Here is a 17479-nt window from a genome sequence, read left to right as displayed (position 1 = left end):
CATGTTTCTGGGAATACCTGGCAGGACGTTTCCAGAGAGGTTCACCTACAGGAGGAAGACCCACTCTGGATAGGTATCATCAGCCATTGGCTATAAATAGGAACTGCAAAAAAGGGGGACCGACAAAGAGCAAGGAGCGTCCGCACTCATTTCTCTCTGTTTAATGGTTCAGCACAATATAAGGAGCTCCAGCCATGAGATAACACCAGGAACACTATCATAGCTTCCCCAACATGATGGAGTATGAGCCCAGATAAATTCACACAGTCCAGACTCACCTGCTTCATAAAGGTTACATTACCCCACACTGTTTCCACCTCTAATCCTCTCACTAGTCCCCACTACAGGGCTTGGCTCTAGATTCTATATGATTCTGTTCCCTCTTACCAGGGTAATTCATTGAACTTTGAACAGTAATATCTTCCAGGTGTTTGTTATTTTATGGACAGATTAACTTTATGAATTACAGGAAAGATCTCAATTTCAGAACCAAGAAAAAGATCTTCAGAGTATGGAAAAACCCACTTACTTGGAAAGCACAGGGGCACACTCACAGAAGCAGCTGGCACACTCCTGTCTCTTGTCAAGCCCTAATTGGAGATCATTAGATCAGGAGGGTACAGAGATTTGAGTGAGCATTGAAAACAGAATGGCACGCCATAGAGTTGCAGGTTTTAAAATGGGATTATGGTGCCCTCTTGTGATTATTTCTAAGACATGCAGTTATTCATCTGAGATTTAATGCTCTCATTTTAAAGATTATTTAATCTTCTAGACTATCTAAGATTTTATGTGACATTTCAGTGTATGTATCTGACGTTATGTAGAATGTTATTTAGAATTTTTTTTATCAAATTTGTTCTTTGGCAATTTTATATATGTATATATTTTTAAAAATTTATTATTTTTATTGGTGTGTATTACTGCAGCATTATTGCAGTGCCAGTGGAACCCGGAAGTTGACATCAGATCTTCTGGGGTGAGGTGGACTTACATGCAGTTGTGAGCCACCCCAGTTAGGTGCTAGTAATTCAGGTCCTCTAGAAGAGCAGCTACTGAGCCACTTCTTCAGCACTTTAACACTTGCATATTGGAAAAAGTCTAATGATTCAATATCCAGACAAAGATTGAAGGAAGAAACCATTTCAATAGATAGTTAAGGGTTTGTGGGTGGCAGGGGATGTTGGAGGTCTAGAGCATGAAGATTAAGGGAAGAGGTGGAGAGATGAGTGGGATAGGGAGAGACTATCAGGACAGAAAACTAAAATTGAGGATCATTTGACTGGTAGTATGTATGAAAACCTAATACAGTGGAATATAAACCATATAACACCAATCTAACCAAAATCAGCAAAGACAGGGGGGAGAAGGAGCCAAAATTGTACATCTCTTGCCACCAAGTAAAGTTTTCAGTAGTGGGAATGTCTTATATATAATTGAGACTTTGGCCAAATGAGTAAGGTGGGAGTCCAAAAACAACCCAGGCTGTAGCTAAGACTATAAGTTGTTCTCTACAAATGAACATTAAGACTCTATCCCTAAAAACAATGCCTACATAACTCATTGAAAATGCAGATGCTGAGGTGGTCTGACATAAATCCTACACCCCTACATTCTAGTGTCTGGTGTTCTACAGGTTACCAAACATAAACATCAACCCAGCCATGAACTCTTTTGGCACATGGTTGATATCCACTCAAAACAATAAGAGTCATGAAGCTGGCACACCTGCTTGACACAGTTCCAGAGAAGTTGAACCATATGCTTCAATCGGTGTCCTATCTCTAAATTTTGGGGTTTAGTCTCCATGTGTTGCATTTTTGGGGATATTCTGCATTCTAATTCATTTTAGGTCTTTTCCTGAGAAAAATTATCTGGCCACTATTTAGAAGTCTTTCTTGTGCCCTGGAGACCATTGAGTGCAGATAATCACATAGGTAGATGAGGACACTACTCTAGGAATCTTCCTGGGGTGTCTGCCCCTGAGAAAATTCAAGCAGGATAAATAGAGACAATTGACAAACTCTGACTGGCCAGGAAAAATGGGTTACAGATTCAGGGTCTCTTTTTACCATAATCTTAAAGTTCTCTGAAAAAAGTAGTTTAAAGATAGGGGGTCATACAGTGTATATACCCTTGAAGGAATAGACCTCAGTAAATACGATAGATTTTTAAATTTATCGTATTTAGAACTCAGTAAATACGGTAGATAATTAAAATTAACTTCTACTACTTTGTAGCATAGATGGTGAAACATATAGCTACCCACAGTCAAAATAAACCTTTCCTACTTCATAGTACAGATGGTGAAACACATGGTTACCCAGTCAACACCTTTGATCCAGAATTGTTCTTGTCTAAAAGAACTGAAGGGGCAAAAATGGAGAAGACTGAGGGAGAGGCAGTCCAATGACTGGCTCAACTTGGGATCTATCTCATGCGGAGGCACCAAGGCCTGACTAATGTCTTGGGGTACAAGAGACGAGTATGACTGTCCTCTGAGAAGCCCAACAAGCAATTGATGGAGACAGATACAGATACTTATACCCAACCATTGTCCTGACGTCAGGAACCCCTATGGTTGAATTAGGAGAAGGATGGAAGAAACTGAAGTGGAGGGTGACTACATAGGAAGACCAGCAGTCACAAATAACATGGACCACTAGGAGCTCCTAGACACTGAGCCACCAAACAGGCAGCACACACAGCTGATCTGAGGCCACAGGCATATATACAGCAGAGGACTGCCTGGTTTGTCCTCGGTGGGAGAAGATGTATCATCTGAGAGTAGTGGGTAGATAGCCAGAGCACATCATATATCAATTTGTCCAGTTCCTGTGGTCTTTTACAAATTAACTGTGATATAAAATATTTCAATTAGTGCATTTTACAGTTTATTACAACGAACTCTGTTTTAGAAAAACATAATGTGTTTTAGCTCTACCTTTCTTGTAATTCATTTTCAAGATTTTCTTCTAGTACTTATTTTGTATGGAATATAATATGAAGGGTTTTGTTGTTGTTTAGAGAGAGAGAGAGAGGGAGGGAGGGAGAGAGAGGGAGGAGAGAGAGAGGGAGAGAGAGAGAGAGAGAGAGAGACTTGAGGCTCATGGGATGAGGAACTTTGGGAGTGGAGACTCAAGATGGGCAACAACTAGATTGTAAATAAATAAAATAATAATTTAAAAAAGAAGTTAGGTATTTGTCTTTGCTATTCATAAAACATCATTTCAGATATTTAAGATTGCCTGAGGTACTTTAAAACCATGAACACTTCCAGCCTAAAAGCACATAATAATATGTGTGTTTGCTTTGGAGGAGAAATTCTTTAGATTCTTTAAATTGGAGTTATAGGGCTAATAATAAGAATAAAATCTGTTCTGTTTGCATTTTCTAATTGTAACTGAACTTGTATCCCTGGATATATAATGAAAATAGAACACATAATCTATACCACTTGTAATCAATGGGCTGTTTTATTATGTGAAGCATGTATAAATAAAGAAGAACCTGGTGGCTGTTAAATCAGAGCCACTGAATTGGCCTGGTTGCTAATCAGTCAGAGCTGCAAGATCCCCTGACCATCTTCTCCTCTGACTCCTTTCCTCCTTTTGATTCTGATTCCTTATCTCCTCTGCATGGAACACTTTCAGCAGTGGGGAAGGCTCCCATGCTTTGATCAATAACGGTCTTCTGCATGCAACATATGTTAATGCAATGATTGCAAAAATTATGAGGGTAATGAACCAACATCCAATTTGACTTAAGGTCCACTCTCTGAGATGGAACCCATGCCCAACAATGCCTGGTGACCAAGAACCTGATATTAGATAGCCCACGGTCCTAGGGAAGACCAGATAAAGTGACTCCTAATGACAATCTGCTATACTTATAGATCAGTGCCTTCCTTTGCCAACATCGGAGAAGCTTTCTCATGTGGCAGAGAGAAACAAATACAGAGACCCACAGCCAGACAATAAGCATAGACGAGGGACCTTAGAACACTAGCCTTAAATGGTATGCCTTCATAAAATCTCTCTCTGCAGTATTCATGGAACCACATAGAAGAGAAGGCCAAAAGAGTGGAAGCGGCACAGGCATCAGAGGACACCAAGAAACCAAAGACCTCGAAACCACCATATTTAATACACATACAGGTTCATAGAACCTTAGACAGCATGCATAGGGTCCCCTTTCTGGTGTGAGCCAGTCATTGTTAGACTTCTCCAACCATACTATGTAAGCCAGTTCAGTTAGTGTGCTCATCCTATTGTGAAGCACAACTGCAGTTTAATATATATCCACTTGTTCAGTTCCGTTTTCTAGAGAGCACAAACACAGAATGTATGGGATAGATTATACGTGTTAGTATCTGATAGATCAGATAGATAAATATATTAGATAGAAAGATAGGAAGAAACACCCAAGGAACAGAGGCAGGCAGGAGTAGGCTGAGCTTAATGCCTGTATGTCTGTGCAAAAGGAAGCATCTACTTCGGGGTTGAGGCCTCACAGCTAGAACATGAATAACATGCATCGCAGAAAATATCCCTTCATGCTGGCTACATCACAGACCTATGCTTCCACAGAGCAAATGAATGGACTTTTATCCAAAGTCAGAGCTTCTTTTTATGGCCATGAGAGTGGACACATCTGAACATCTTGCCTGCTGTCTCCCTTCTGTGTTTCGAGGTTATAAAGCAGAGAGTCTCCTCCATAGAGAAGTCTCACGGCACTCAAGGGTTGCGCTGAGGGATAGTCCATACAGACTGTTCAGCTGCTTCCTAAGTTCAATAGAGGATTCATCCACAGCCTAGGCTTCTAAAGTAGCCTCTGAGAGCATAAGTCAAAATTCCTGTGAATCATCTCGTCAGATCATCAACTCTCCACCGCAAATGAGAAAGCACGTGATAGAGAATACCCACAGCTGGTGTGCCTCACATCTTCAGAAGTTCCCAGTGCACATCGCCCCACAGTCCGTAGGACAGTGCCTCCTAGTGGTAGCACCATGCAAAGTGCCCACCACTTATTACCTGGAGTACCCTCTTTACAGTTGTTCAGTGTCTCAGGGCCTAACACCAAACATCAGAGTCAACTAAGTCTGTAGCTTCATTGCAAAATGAAAAATTGCTTAGTTCAGCAAATCTTTTATTCAGCACTTTTTTACTTCTGAGTGGTTTTTTAACGTTTTTATATTTATTGCCTACCATGTGATACTTCCATACTTTTATATATTCCATAATATTCAAGTCAGGCTAAGCTTATTACCACCTCACCTCCTATATTTATCATGTCTTTGTGGTCAAATATTCATAATTACCTTTTTTAAAATGTACATATTTTGCCATATCTATTAATATTGGTTGCTTATACTGGTAACTTAATACCTATTGATAAATCTCTCATCTTTCTGGGTATTTCTTCTGAGGATTCATTTATTTGTGTATATTTATGTATATTGGAGCTATATGTGTACATCTGAGTACAGGTAATTAGTAACTTGCTTTATGTCAAGTTGACGCAAGCTGGAATCATCAGAGAAAAGGGACTCTCAGTTTAGGAAATGTCTTCATGAGAGACATCTGAAAGGCATTATCTCAATTAGTGGTCAATGAGGGAGGGCCGGGCCCAGCCCACTGTGCATTATGCCATCCCTGCACAGGTGATCCTAGATTCTGTAAGAAAGTAGGCCAGGGAGAGCAGGGCAGTGTGCAGCATCCTTCAGTGGCTTCTACATCAGTCCTGCCTCCAGGTTCCTGCTCTGTTGGAAGTCCTATCCTGACTTTCTTCAGTGATGAAGTGCAATGTGGAAGTGTAAGCCAAATGTAACATTTCTTCCCTATCTTGCTTTTTGGTTATGGCAGTTTGTCACGGCATTAGAATCCTTAACTAAAATATGTGTTTAGGGAGACGAGAAAAGGGAATTAGATGCTAAACCTGAAGTTACAGAAGGCTGGGAGTTGCCTGCCATGGGTGCTCCAAACTGAATGAGGGTCCTCTGCAAGAAGAGTGCTGGCTGCAAAGGCTAAGCCTTATCTCCAGCCCTGCCATGGGAATTCTTTAAATAATTAATGAAAACAAATGAACAAACAAAAACTCAGAGCCATTTCAACAAAACTAATTTTTTAATCAAAGCCTGTCAGTCCCGGGGCATGTTTGCTCAGTCTCTAAAAACAGTAACATGATGTTTTATAGTGCTTACTCTTAAGGCACCCTTTGACTTACTGTGAGCCAGTCTTCAGATCACAGCTCTTTGGTGTGACAGCCTCTGACAGCCACTCTGGAGGGCACTTGGGTCAGCAGACAGAAAAGATTGAAGCTGGAGACTGGCCATCATGCCTGCAACCCATAGGATTGAGGAAGACATAACTGAATAGCAGGGATATTGATTATCTGAAGCTTGTGTATAGAGTCTGACCTTTAGAGAATACCAGGAGGTGAACAGATTTATTTTCAGGAGTAGGAACCATAAATGTTGGCTGAAGGTTTATAATTTATTGGAATTAGCCACTCTGTTAAAATATTACCTTGTTAAAAATAGCCAACCAGTGAGGGAGGTAGATTTTTTTTCATACCTAATAAAAGGCAAGTCCAGTGTATGAGCATTAGCTTGAAATATTGTAAACTACATAACACAGTGTTTTCTGGACTTTTTCATCATTTGTATAGTAAAGGATTAAGGCAACTAGAAATTTAAGGTCACAGTCACAAGAACACTGAATACTGAATACGGACTGAATGAATAAACACTGAATAAAGAACACTTTATACTATATGAATATGGAGATAAGATTGATTGAGATGTGTGTGTATGTGTGTGTGTGGCTGCGTGTGTGTGTGTGTGTGTGTGTGTGTGTGTGTGGTGGGAGGGAGAGAGAAGGGAGAGGGAGAGAGCAATGAGAGAAGTTATGTGACAGATAGGTATATGGGACATAGGTAAATGAGATAATAGAAAGTTAAACAATAGATAATAGATGAAGTTAAATAGAGTGACTAATGCATAGGTAGATGACAGGTGGTAAACTATTGATAGAAAGAAAGGAAGCTCTTTGGTTTGAGAGCCTTTTACAGCCACTGGGTTCAGAGGATAAATAAATAGATCAGTAGATGATCTATGCTCTAGGCCTGACTAAATTATTAACTGTTAAAATAGCTATAGTAATATTTATCAATTTTAAAAAATTAATATCACATTACAAAATACAAAGGTAGATTATGTCTTAGGAATTTTTGTAGCAGCATCTTATCACACCATAAATACCTCTAGTAGGCTGCTGGGCTATGGCTTGACTTGGAGCTTCAGAAGCTGAGAATAGAAGCCTCTCTGAGAATAGCATTGCCCACAGCCAAAGACAGGCACACATAGCAGTATGCTAGGACACATCACCAAACTGAAAATCCTTCCTCCTGATTATTTTCTGCTCTGTTATATGAATTCTGCTGTTTTTCAAAGTTTTCAAAAGCAGAATGAAATATCCTGGGATTAAATTTCACAGAAAAAAATTACATCAATTAAAAAAATGCATTCCCCCATATTTTTAAACTACAGTTATCCAGTAAATGGAGACTGTTTTCCTGTCCTCAAAAACAACAACAAAAAAAATTTGTCCATTTGATTGCAAGTGTAAATCCACCTTCACAGATAACAGCTGGGACAGAGATCAGGTGCACTTTGTCCTTTCTTTTCAATTCTGGTCTTATGTCCTTTAAAAGAACAGCATTCAGAAAATTCAGATTTTCCCATCTTGCTCTTTCCTGATCATCAATTTTTGTCTTAGCTAGGGTTTTAATTGCTTTGAAGAAACACCATAACAAAAGCAACTCTAATGAAAGACAACATTCAATTGGCTATCAGCCCCAATTTTTGAGGTTCAGTGTTATCATCATGGCTGGAACCATGGCATCATCCAGGTAGTCATGATGTTGGAGGATCTGAGAGTTCTACATCTTGATCAGAAGGCAGCTAAGAAAAGACTGGCTCCCAGGCAGCTAGGAGGAAGGTCTCTCAAAGCCTACTGACAGAGTGACACACTGCCTTCAATAAGGTCATAATTACTTCAACAAGGCCAGACTTCCTAATACTGCCACTCCCTGTGCTAAGCATATTCAAACTACCATATTCCTCTCCCTGGCCATGCCTAAACATAGCATAATGCAAAAGAAGAAAAAAATCAATCAAACATAAGAAATCCCTCTAGTCTACAACAGTCTCAACAGCTTCTTGTTTCAATATCTGAGATCCACACACAATCTTCTCAAAAAGGCTTGGGTAACTTCTCCAGCTCTACCCTCTATAGCACACCAGGCTTTGGTCAAGTCCTCTCCATTGCTGCTGCTATGTCTGGTGGTCATCCCATGGTACCAGCACCTCCAATTCACTGAGGTCTTCTGCTGCAAGTAGGCTTTGCCAATAGCCTCTCATAGACTCTCTTCATGATACCAAGCCTCTGCTTCTTTGCATGACCCTTTCAGTCCTGGGTCATCAAACATAACTGAGGCTGCACCTTTTCACCAATGGTATTTCCTGACCTCTCATAGTGTCAAGATTCAACTGCTCTCTGTGACTCTTTCATGCCTACCAAACTAGTAGAGCCTAGGTGACTCTTACACTTTACCAAGTTCATCTGCAATATGAGGTGCAACATTGGCTATCTCTAGAATATGGCTTCTTAGTGCTCTTAGAAAACACTTCCCAGATGTCACCTCAGTAATTCTGGTCTCTTCTTAATTACTGCTAATGCCTTACCTTCACTTAACCATCATTAATTGTACCAGTAGTCCCTTCTATTCTGGACTCTAAAACCATAGCCACATGGTCAAAGCTATCAAGTTCTGCTGCTTCCTGTGGCTAGAACCTGGTCCCTATTTTTATATTACATTATCAACAGCCTTCTCTTTTTAAACTCCTTCACTGCCTAGTTTTGGTTGTCCTGGAACTTGCCCTGTAGATTGACCTTGAACTTAGGCATGGCTCTGTATTCTGAATGCTGGGACTAAGAGCATGCATCACTATGGGAACCTAAGTTTTTCTCTACTTAGAACTTGCTCTGTGAGGGCTGACCTTGAATTCAGAGATATGCTTGCCTGTCTCCTGATATTAAAGTTGTACTTTACCATGTCTGAACCTTAGCTTTTTCATGGCCACTATTCCTCAAGGTGTGGATTAAAAGCTTCCATTTCTGGATTATAGTTTATTTCAAAATGAAAGTCCAAATGAGAACAATAACAAGATAATACATTGTAACATGATGTAATAATTACTAGTTCAACTGTGAACCCATAAACAATAAGCTTAGCTGGGTGAGATCTTGCCTAGAGGTCACCACTACCTTAATCTGTTTATGCCCTTGAACATAAGATTTAGCTTGTTTCTACCTCTTGGTGATTCTTTATTCTTTGAATCATCCATTTTTATACTTTTCCTTTTGAAGCTTGCATTGCTTAATCAAAGTAGCCTTCATGAGACTAAACCAGAGAACAAAGTCTCTGCTGGGCTTTTTTGAGACTTTCTTTGTCACTGCAACTAATATAAATCTCTTTCCCTTGGCCTCAGGTAGACTCTTCAGACAAAAAAGAGCCATATTTTTCAACAAAGTACCACAAAAATAGTCTCTAGACCACATAGTGAAACTCTTCACTGAAAACTCTCAGGCCAGGTCTGTACAGTTCAAATCACTGTCAGAAACAATATTTTGTATATTTCTACTCTTCCTACTCAGATTGGCCATTAAGCCCCACTTCAAGCATCCAACTGCTTTCCAGAGTCCCAAAATCAATATTACTCAGGAAAAAAAAAAAAAAAAAGGAAAGGAAAGGAAAGGAAAGGAAAGGAAAGGAAAGGAAAGGAAAGGAAAGGAAAAAAGGAAAGGAAAGGGGGAGGGTAGGGGAGGGTAGGGGACGGAAGGGGAAGGGGAAGGGGAAGGGGAAGGGGAAGGCAAGGCAAGGCAAGGCAAGGCAAAGCATGGTCAGCATATTACAGCAATACCCGATTCCCTTATACCAACTTCTGTCATAGTTAGAGTTTCCATTTCTCTGAAGAGACAACATGACTAATGCAACTGCTATATAGGACAAAATTTAATTGGAGCTGGTTTATAAGATTTGAGGTTCAGTCAATTTTCATCATGGCAGAAAGCATGGCAACATCTAGATAGGCATGCCACTAGAGGAGTTGAGAGTTCTACATCTTGATCAGAAGGCAACTAGAAGACTGGCTCTCAGGCAGCTAGGAAGGTTTCTCAAAGCCTACCCCCAGAGTGACACACTTCCTCCAACAAGGCCACACCTACTCCAACCTGTTTCAACAAGGTCACAGTTCCTAACAGTGTCACTTCCTGTGCCAAGCATATTCAAACCACCATAAAGCAACTGAGGCACATATACTTGGTGAGATCTTTCAATATGCAATTTTATGTTGTGCTGGCTAGTTTTATGTCAACTTGACAGAGGCTAACGTCATCTGAGAGTTGGGAATCATAATTAAGAAAATGCCTCCATACAAACAAGTAGTAGGATAGCTTTTGGACATTTTCTTATTAATGGTTGGGGAAGGCCCAGCCCATTGTGGGTAGTGCCATCCCTGAGCTGATGGTGATAGAGCCGAGAGAAGCAAGCCTGTAAACTGCATTCCTTCATGGCCTCTGTACTAGTTCCTGCCCCTTGACTCTAGCCTTCCTTGAGTTCCTGTCATGAATTCCTTCAATGATGAATGATATAGAAGAATATCAGAAGAATATAGAAGAGTAAGGCGAATAAACCCTTACCTCCACAACGTGCTGTTTGGTCATGGTGTTTCATCACAGAAAACAGGCAATTATCCTCACAAACACCAATTGCATATATCTTTCAATGTTCATTTGCCCAATGTAGGTTAACACAGTCACAGTTCAATCTCTAAATATTTGACATGATGCTCCTATGTTGGATCACTAACTACGGAGCTTCAGGAGGCAAACCTATGCTTTGTACTCAGCCAGATAAACTTGGTCAGCAGTTCATATTGAGCTAATCAGTGAGGAACACTTGTTGGGAACATGAGGTCTTTGTTAGTCCAGAAAACATGACATCATGCTACAGAGACTCTGTATGAATAACGAAATCAATTGGATTAATTAATTTAATTGAGTTGTGCAGGAAACTGAGTATATCTCTGGATGGCTTACAGATGAATTAAGACACAGGTCCTATGTCCAGAGACTACTTCATATAGAATGCTTCAAATCAAATCAAAATAAAAGAAGAGATATGAACTTGGCTCTAGCAAAGAGGGACATTTTCAGGTAAGGAAGGGGGGCGGGGAAGAGAGCATTCCAAGCAGAGATAAAGCATTTCCAAAGAGGTTTAACCTTGTGTGAGCACTCACAAAGAGCCAGTAGCCTGAAGGGCTGTGCCAAAGACAATTACTGCAGAGTCAAGGTGAGGTGACATGAGAGCAGACCAGTATATTTTCATCAGGGATGTAGACTTCATCATTCAGACAGAGATGTGCCCTGAAGAGGAGAAGTCACTTCTCTTGTGATTGAATCAGATCACATTCTATTAACAGATGTCTCAAACTGGCCTTTAGCTCAGTCACAGAGGTATTCTTAACTCCAGAGAACAGGACCCTGTCCTCCTTCATGCTACTTTTTCTTGGACATGACAGATAGATTCCCATGTGAGAACACAGTTCGAGCCTTTTTCAACAGAAGCAGACTCCTCAGTTCATGGCGCACTGTTCCCCACTTCTAGGACAATAGCAGAAAATGCTTAGAACCCTCACCTTCAATACTCTGGGTCTGAAGGAGTCATGGAAGGAGGCAGCTGCCAGTGCAGATGAACAAGAAAGTCTTAATTACTATTTCAGTAGGATGAGGACTGACCCTCTGCTGGGGAGAACAGACAGGAGAGACACAAAGCTGAGTGACCTCATAAAATATATCAATTTAGTTATGAGAATTTTTTTTGTTTTTTTCGAGACAGGGTTTCTCTGTATAGCCCTGGCTGTCCTGGAACTCACTTTGTAGATCAGGCTGGCCTCGAACTTAGCCTGCCTCTGCCTCCTGAGTGCTGGGATTAAAGGTGTGCACCACCATGCCCGGCATGAGATATTTTTATATTCTTTTAGTGAACAACCACCTAAGGTCATTGGTTGATAAAGAGGAGAGACTTACCTTGACTCACAGTTTTAAGGGTTCAGTCTATGTTTTTGCTTCATCTTTATTCAGGCACTAGATCATTCTGGGAGTGTGTGGTGGAGGAATTTTGTTAACCTGTAGGTAAGATTAACAAAGCTAGAGAGTAAGTTGTTTTTTAATGAGAGCCCTTAGTAACAATCAGAACTAAGAGAAAAATCTACATTTCTTAAACTTCATACACCCCCAAAAGTCTCTACTTGAAAATTTTATTACTATTTTTATTGTTGATATGCTTTTTTTTGTTTTGCTTTGAGACATTGTCCTATGTACCTAAAATTTAAGCCTTCTCTTTAGACAAGAATGTCCTTGAATTCTTGATCCTCTTATCTCTACCTCCCACTTGATGAGTTATAGGCTATGTGTGCTATACATGGCTATAGTATACTTTAGATTTATAGAGTCACATATGTTATTACATGCTTTATCTTACTATAAAACTCACCAAAATAACCTCCAAGCTTTGCTCTTAAAAGATTCATGTAGGTAGAGACTGCTATCACCTGTCCCTGATTGCTTCAGCCATGGTCAACCCCATAGTGTTCATAGACATCTTTGCTGATAGCAAGCCCTTGGATGCCATGTTCTTTGAGCTATTTGCAGACAAAGTTACAAAGAGAGCAGAAAATGTTCATTTTCTGAGCACTGGAGAGAAAGGAATTGGATATATGGGTTCCTTTTACCATAGAATTCTTAAAAATTCATGTGCTAGGGTAATGACTTCACAAACCATAATTGCACTGGCAGCAGGTCCATCTATGGAGAGAGGAATTTAAGGATGAGAATCTCATCATGAAGCATACAGGTCCTGGCATCTTGTCCATGGCAAATGCTGGACCAAACAGAAACAGTTACCTGTTTTTTTTTTTTTTTTTATTTGCATTACCAGGACTGAGTGGCTGAATGGCAAATACGTGATATTTACGAAGATGAAGAAAGGCATGAACGTTGGAGAGGCCATGGAGCATTTTGTGTCCAGAAATGGCAAGACCAGTAAGAAGATCACCATTTCTGATTGTGCACAACTCTAATTCTTTTGACTTGCAGGCCACTCCTTCTGTAACTCAGGAGAGAACACCCACCCTATATCCTCACAATACCCTGTAATCTTTACTCTCACTGAAGATTTTGTGTTCCATATTGTTCTCATTCCTTTCCAGGTGTAGTTGGATAGCAGAGTTAAGTTTATGATTATGAATAAAAACCTAATAAGAAAAAAAGCCAACTTATGTAGAAAACCTTTCACTTAGAATATTAGTTTTTAAAGACTATTTCTTAATCACACACTCTAAGTCTTAATTCTGAACAGTGTTCTACCTAGTCACAGGCTTTTCCAAGCCTCCTTGTTGTCTGGTATACAAAATAAAGTTTGTTCTCACAGAAAAATGTGAGATGGTATGGTTTTAAAACCATACCAAGATCAATCATATTTTCAAGGCTCATCATCCAACTCAATTTCTTTAGCCATTGTTCTCTGAGAACCTTGTTTATGGTAGGAAATGTGGTAAAAATTCAAAAATGAGGAAAATGGATTAAGTTGTATCCCTAATTGAGCTTAGCTTCAGTAAAGCAGATTGATAACAACTATATAAAACCCAGGGAAGCAAAGGCAACTAAAGTTGTCTAACATGTAATCTCAAAGGCTCATTTTACATAACTACCCATGAATTAACTAGAGTATGAGTCTTCCTTTCCATTAGAACACTCAAATTCTGTTGACAATTCCCAAAGGGCAGGAAACCTTTGTCATTAAGCCTACCAAGATTCATGACTTATCTCTGAGTGACTGATGCCCAAATCTATAAGGGTAACCAACACTATAACCACACTCAGGACAACCCATTGAAGAGTTGAAATAAATTAACTGAAAAATACTCCTTAAGAAGAGAAAATAGCTAGATGATTAGCCAAGAGAGCAGAAAACTTAGGAAGCTATTGCATTCATCTATCAGCCTTCAAGTGACACCATTTAACTCTATGAAGCCTTTCATATGAGCTTGGAGATACAGAAATGGACAGGTTTATAGAGAGTAACTGGGGACAAAGATGAATTGTCAGTACAGGAAAGCTTTAGAAAGGCTTCATTGATGAAGTCACATTTAAGTAAAGACCTGAAAAATAAGCATGTCAAATAGTATACAGTAAGGGGTGGGGCATGCAACCACAAGGATTAGAATGTGACTATGTCCAGAGACAGAAACATAGATGACTTCTTCATTATTGGTAGCTTGTTGATTTGGAGTAAGGGTGTGTGAGGAGGATTTAGAGTTTGAAATAGGTAAACTGACTCATACAGGTGATATTTACTTGTTTTTCTTACGTGTAATTCATGGACAACATAAAAGATAATGGGGGGGGTATTCATTAATTATTCTCAAGATCATTCAGAGTTAATTTCTTAAGACAAGAAAGAATCCAAGTAGAGGACAAACAATTGCAACATGGTTGTGATTCAGGTTCATAGTGAAGTTGGTGTGAACTATGGTAATGTTCCTGGAGATGGTTACAAAATATTTTTACACTGATGATATTTGCACTTAAGTATGCATGTGTGTGTGTGTGTGTGTGTGTGTGTGTGTGTATGTGTGTGTGTTTGAATGCAAGTGATGTAGGTGAACATATACAGAAGAACATATATGGTGGTTGGAGTGCAATTTGCAACTTTCATAATGTGAATTCTAGGGACTGAGCTTAATCAGTCTTAGTTGCAGTACCTTAACCATCTAACTAACATTTCTGGTTCTATTTATTCATTTTACTGATTGAACTGGAAGTGATAAAAGCAAGGGCCATTCAGAAGACCTCCAATGTTTGTTTTGGGTATCTAGGTGGAAGGTGATACTCCCTATGGAAATGAGAAAGGAGGGAGAGGGGAATTTTTGAAAAATATGAACATCCCCATACTTCAAAGACCTTTTAATGACCATTTGCTGAAAATACATTGGATTATAGAGTCATTCCAGAATTCAGGTGAAGACGGACACCTTACTGGGACTAAATGATTTCCATGCCCTTATTTTACATTAACTTCTTCCTTCCAGAGATTTCAAGGATGTCTTTCCCACCCATTAAACTAACTCCTGTTATCTCAGGGTGTAAGCATCTCAACAGGGGCCTCTCACCTAAGCCATAAAGTATGTTCCAGGTATTCTTGAATTATTATTTCTGAGAGAGTACTTCCTTATTCTTAACAAAGGTATTGACTTTCACACATACGCCCTGCAAATGGCAGGATGCTCAGCTGTTCTTGCCTCTTTGAAGCTCACACACCAGTAAGGTCAGACAACAAGCAAAGATGCAAATAAAGGATATCTCAGGGCTGATACATATTGGAAAAGGAGGCTATAAGATGCATTAGGGAGAGTGGGCTATATAGAGGTTTATTGAAGGATTGATAAGAAGGTGACACTTGGTTTTGTAACATGCTTGAAATGTATGTGGTTATTGTAAAACAAAACAAAATTAAAAAAAAAAACACTTTGACTCTCACTTTGGATGCTATACTATTGAAATTGTAGACACTAAGAAGGAACTGGAATCTCATATTGAGAGAAGGCTAATGTCCTGCCTAGCCAAAGGAAGTGCTAATCTCCTGAAAGACTTATAACTTATCAGACCTTCTTTCAGGAGAAACCTGACAAATAATAAAAGGTGTGGAGGGGGGAATGGGAATCACAGTTCTAGCAAAGACTGTATGCATAACTATGACTTTTACTTTCATGTCAGATCTACTCCAGTAGCCCTCAAAATGGACTTGGAAAGGGATTCACTGTATCTCTTCCCCAAAATGTCTCATTGAACAAAATCTGCTTCTGCTTTCCATGATTAGTTCTGATCTCTTAATTGGCTTATTGAAGATAGGTGGCTGAGTTTGACTTGTTATGGCCAGTGCACAGTTCTGCCCTTAATATCAGGAACATGTTTTAGAATAACTAACTACACAGTCAGGGTAAAAGATTTTCCATATGGTAGATGAAATAATGATAGTGGTAATTCCAGAAGATGGCTAAGATGTTTGTGGTCAGCTCTTTGCAGAGTTCTGGGCAAAGTGTTAAGTGGAACTATAGAGATTTCAATTTTCTCTGGTGCTCAGAGATGCTAGGCTTGCCCCCCCACACACACCTTAGGTGTGCTGTTTATATCAAAGAACCTAAACAAGATTGCAGAAGTGAAAAACATAAGAGACATAGTGTGACAGAACTGAACCATAAGGGAACTGGCAAGGGCTGAATGATAGCATGCCAACAAATCAGAGCAACTCTTCTCTCCTTCTAATTTTGTGTTTACACATCAACTCCCCACCCCCAGGCAATTTTCTGGTTCCTGCACTTCTTCCTGTGTTGTGTTCTGGATTCCCTACTTTGAAACACCTACACCATCACCCCATAGGTAACCTCACCTCCCGGAACTTATCTCCTCTCTGGAAGATCAATATTTATTTCTTCTAGCCACCCTTGGCTTCTCTTATATCACTGACAGGGATCACACTTCTGGGAACTGAACAGACTCAATGCTGCCATCACCAAAGGTCTTTATGGGGATGTAACACCATTATACCCAAATGAAAAATACTATCTTTCCCACCACATACATACAAAACTAGAACAAAGCAATTCAGTGGGAAACAAACAGCCACATTAAGTCCTGTTAGAGAATTTGAAATTCCTCTAAGAAAGCCCACTTTACATTGATATGGCCTGTGAAATTTCAGAGACAGAAAGGTAAAGGCAAGTTAAGGCAAATCAGAGCAGTACAAAAATTAGAAAATCCATTGACGTGAGGAAGGGAACTCAGGGGCACTGATAAACAATATTGCCTTGTATTAGATAACAAATAGCTCCAGGTTTACGGTCCTCCACAAAATGGTTATCAAATCTACCACAGGCCAGCAGCTTCAGAGTCCTTTGTCCCACTGAATACAAGAATGGCTTTCAGGGTCTTCAAGAGGATGAGATTTTGTGGCGGGGAAGAAAGCTCATTCTTAGTTCCTAGGTGATAACCTAGAGAAAAGATGAAAGAGAAGCATGGGACCTCCTATATAGCAAGAACAGGTCCCAAGGCTGCTGTCCCAGGTTAAGAAGGTTTCAGTATGTTGAAGCATGGCTGTGGATGTTAAGTTGTTCAGTCCAGAAATCCCAAGGACAATATTCATGAACCTCTTCCTGTTAGTGTCTAGACTGTGGTTTGGGCCATTTACTCACGAATGCCACCCAAGCAGCTGTGTTCACATAGGTACTATGAAAAAGAAGAACAAGGGACTTGAGTGAAAACCTGAATTCCTGCCTGGTTTTGGCATTTCTGGCCTT

The 17479-nt window shown here is 39.8% G+C and overlaps 1 pseudogene; it reads left to right on the top strand.

The window, feature by feature from the left end:
* Positions 1-12688: 12688 nt before the first annotated feature.
* On the top strand, positions 12689-13204 carry LOC110296556 (annotated as a pseudogene).
* The last annotated feature ends 4275 nt before the right edge of the window (positions 13205-17479 follow it).

This window comes from Mus caroli, chromosome 6 (assembly GCF_900094665.2).
Source record: "Mus caroli chromosome 6, CAROLI_EIJ_v1.1, whole genome shotgun sequence".
Taxonomy (NCBI): Eukaryota; Metazoa; Chordata; class Mammalia; order Rodentia; family Muridae; genus Mus; species Mus caroli.
This window is presented reverse-complemented; position numbering and strand designations above follow the sequence as displayed.